The sequence below is a fragment of the Capsicum annuum genome, chromosome 11, assembly GCF_002878395.1.
Source record: "Capsicum annuum cultivar UCD-10X-F1 chromosome 11, UCD10Xv1.1, whole genome shotgun sequence".
Taxonomy (NCBI): Eukaryota; Viridiplantae; Streptophyta; class Magnoliopsida; order Solanales; family Solanaceae; genus Capsicum; species Capsicum annuum.
The window spans coordinates 23,300,868-23,305,413 of record NC_061121.1 but is presented as its reverse complement, the minus strand read 5'-3'; positions in this window follow the sequence as shown (position 1 = coordinate 23,305,413).

The window sequence follows — 4,546 nt, the reverse complement described above, 5'->3', positions numbered from 1 at the left end:
AATGGAAGGAAACTGACACAACTTAAATTTCTTGAGTACACGACCATCAATAAAAATCCATAATACATGAGTGGGGGATTTCATAAAGTTCATGGTCATCATAACATCTATCATAAATAGGAATTCTTGTAATCAAATCATAAATCTCATATTAAAATATCATGGGTATTCCGACAATATATACTATTCATAGCAATTGCATGGAAACCATTCAAGCATAAGGGAATGGCAACATGTAATGTTTAGTTCATATTGTAATGATATGGGGATATTATACTTCATGTATTTATTCAACCTCTCAAACATGGTAGGGAAAGCATGGATATATTTTGTGTATATAATTTATATATCCATTACAGTACATGCTTTATACCACAACAATAACACCACATAATTTGCATGGAAATTCATATTGGAGTGTATGACTAACATGAACTTATTGTTTAGATATCATGAAATCATGTAAATGTGAAGTTCAGCCATACTAGGCATTTTATCAAACACCTTGCATGCATTCTTTAAGGCATAGGTGGATTTCATACTTGTATTCTAAAGATCATGTTTTTCAACTAACAACATAACTTTCATGAGATATATAGTCATGACACTATTATATAGAAAAACAAATAGGCATCAACATGGGTATGATCATATCACCCCAATCAACCAAGCTTTTGTTTTTTAAAGATTGATTCTTGAACTCTATGGACGAAAGGAATCTGTGGATGAACACTACACATACCTTGGAAGGGAGTTTCTTGATGATTGACTGAGGAATTTCCTTTAAATTGTATCTTGAAGCTTAATTATGCAACCCTAGTTGTTTTTCTCTTTTAGTTCTCTTGGATGATGAGATTTAAGATGTTAATAGGGTTGTAATTTGTTTAGAAGCTATATATTTCGTAGGGTTAATTTAGGGACATGTAAGGAGCGTTAAAACACTTAATTACCTTTAAAAATAACTCAAAATGGAGTGTCTTTGGCACCTGGAACTGACTTAGGTGGCGCCCAAGTGATTGCCTAAGCTAGGTTGGGCGGCGCCTAACCAATCGCCTATGTATGGGTTGGGCGGCGCCTAACAATTCACCTATCCTTACTTTCTCTCACGAAAAAGGGCATAACTTTTTGCTTGGGTATTGGATTAAAGAGAAATTGGTATCGTTGGAAAGTTAATTTTATTCTCTACAATTTGAAGGGTCTAAATCAGTCATAATACCACATTAACATCGAGTTATACTTGTTCAAAGATGACCCTTGCAAAATCAAACACTAAAACTTGATGGATTCCATTAGGTTGTATTACTTTAAGTGACTCATATGAACATGCTTAAGTCATGAACAATAATGCTACTCACAATATAGGAGGTTTCATATGTAGGAAAAAAGGTTCATCTCCTAGCTTAGAAACAAACGGGGTATTATACTTTCAAATGATAAGTGGTCAGTTCCACACTATCCTCTTTAGTCACATGCATACCCTGGCTGATCATCTTTATCTCATGAAGATACAACTATGACTCCTGTCTTGCCTTCGACCCATAGAACTCTGCTGGATTCATCTTCCTAAAATCTCGAATCCTGGAGCCCTGTTATTGGCTTGAATGTTAGCGGTGACTGCTTGGGCTAACTCCTAAAAGGAAGCCCAAAACTCAGCGTAAGACACGTTCTCATTAAGGGGATCACCCGATTGAGGTAGCTGATCGAGAATCCTACGTGCATTATCTCTTTGGGAAGGCATTTTTTGTAATAAAAGAGCTTGAATTAATAGAGGATAGAGACTGTTATAAGCACGATAGACTCTAAAAGAAAGAGATAATTTTTTCCTAGAACGTACCGTAGCCTCTTGCTCATAGATGTAGTGCACTTCACACAGATGATCAAGTCTCTATGTAAGAAGGATTGCTAGACTCCCTAGGAATTCTTAAACCTTAGGTTTTGATACAAAGTTTGTAACGCCCAAATATCTTATCTCGAGATATTGCACATTGCTTACGACTACTAGTAGCCCTAAGCTAACCCTTTGAGCCTTTTACTACATCTAACTCTTACTTTAAGATGGATAATAAAACAATAAGACTGAATCACATCAAATTTGAACTGAAATAAATGTAAAACATATTATAAGTATCAAATACTAAAAATTCTAAGACATAACTAATACTCTAGTCTGACAAAGCCTCTACAACTCAAACTGCAAAGCCATGGGGATAAACCCCCAACTAACTTGAAATTGTCTAAAAATAATACTCAAAACACTATTAAAGTGGAAAAACTATAGATTGAGGTCCTCAAACTATGAGGACTCATCAAAGGTAAAGATGTAGATGTGATGCTCAGAGATCACTATCACTGTTGGGAGTAAAGATGTAGCTATGATGCTCGGAGATCATATATGTTACATTGTCTCACAATGGGAGTATAACCTCAACAGAGTGATCACTATCTTGGCCTCGGACCCATAAATCTCAATTCTACGGTGTCACGTAGTTCTGGGGTATGAAACTGTAGTAACTTATCTGACTCAGTGCTAAATACTACTCCCATCTTAGGCTCAGAACTTTTAGGAAATCCACCTTAAAATAGCATAAGGGTATATAATAAAAACCAATTACGCTTCTTTATACTATAAATCATGATCTATATGTATAATGTGGATTCCTTATCTTAGCTTAGGATCAACAGATCAAATCGTGCTTATGAAAGAATGCTAAAAATGTAATCTTCTTATAATATCAAAACTCATTCTTAGGGATTATAGCTGATGCTTTAAACACATGTCAAAACATCTCAAAATTCATGCTTGATAGCATAAACATTCGTAAGTCATATTAAAATCTTCAAATTTTAGCAATGCTCATAAAAATATAAACAAACTCATGAGATTAATCTTCAACAGCTCTCAAGAACTCAAAATTTCGTAAATACTGATAATGGGTATGAATCCCAACTTAGAACACATACATAAATATTCAAAATCATAGAAAAACATCCAACTCAATATGCTTCTTTAAAATACTTCAACACCATCAAAATAATAAGATCAAGAATCTCAATATCATACTTAAACTCACTTTCAAAAATCCGGAACATTGTGTTACGCGCATAAATAATTCAAAACAGTTATGCAATTCAATATTCAATCTCTTGTAAACTCATAATCTTCAAACAATATGAATTGTGTATAAACCCTAACTTCAAATTCATGGAAAATCACATAAAAAATTCAGTAATTTATAAGTTAAAACAATTTTTGGGTGCAAGGAGGAAAGGATTGTCCTTTTTGAAACCCCACATACCTTAATAGATGATCTTCAATGCAAAAGTTTGAATCTTGGATTTCCAATGACGAATTGAATGTAAAATCTTAAATTTTTGAATCTCTAATGGTGTTCTTGAAGCTTCTTCTTGAGATACTTGGATTAGTGAACCAAATTCATGGTTTTTCATGAAGGTACTGTAATGAAAGCTTGAATATCTTTAATGGGTATTAGGGCTTGTTATTGAGGGAGGTTTGGAGAGAAATTATGAGTAAAGGGGTAAATAATTCTCCCTAAGGCTTTAATTATCTGTTATGGACAAGCTTGGGTGAAGTAAAGTACATTTTTTTCATTTAAAAACACGAAAACAAAACATAAAAATTGGGTGCGTGCAATAGGGCGTGCGTCGTATGCGAATCGCGCGATGCTACTTCCTCTCTTACAAAAATGCCCATAACTTTTACCTCGGACATCAGATTTTGGCAAAATTTGCATCGTCGGAAAAATAATTCAATTATCTGTAATTTGATGAGTTTTGAGCTTAAAAAATCCATGTATATAAAATCTTATACACATTTGAAGTAGATCCATATAGAATCGAATATCAAATTTTTGACGAATCGATAGATCTTGCTCAACTTTGCTCTAAATGATTTCTATGAACATTTTTAACCTCATGAGAATTCCACACACAAGTATAAAGATCATAAAAGTTATATTCACATGAGAATCACTTGGATAATAACTTAAACACATAAGAACGATGGTTCATACAATAGCCCCAAAATGCGGGGTATTACATTATCTCCCCCTTGGGAGACATTCATCCTCGAATGAGGCTAATTAAGCTAAAACATTGAGGAATCTGAGGCTATAAGCTATCATGCACAATTGAAATAAATTGAATAGCTTAATCTTAAACATAATGAGATACTAAACTGATCTGCAAGTTCATCAATTCTTAGGTACATAGTAATATGGCTAAGATAGAAACAAGAGAGTACACTTATAAGTAAACATTTCTTTACGCTTGATCTAATCTCATGAGAAAAGATGAGAGGTTTAGTAACATGGAAAAAAATTGGTGTATTACAATACCTCCCCGCTTGGGATCATTCGTCCCTGAAAGATACAGATTTGGTTGAAAGATTAGGAAAAGATTGAGATGATACACAAGATACTTAAAGACTAAATCATAAAGGATGCTTACACCCAAATAAGGGATTTCCTCAACACTCTTCTAAGAAATTTCTAATGATATTAGGGAGTAAGGAGCTTTGGTCATGATG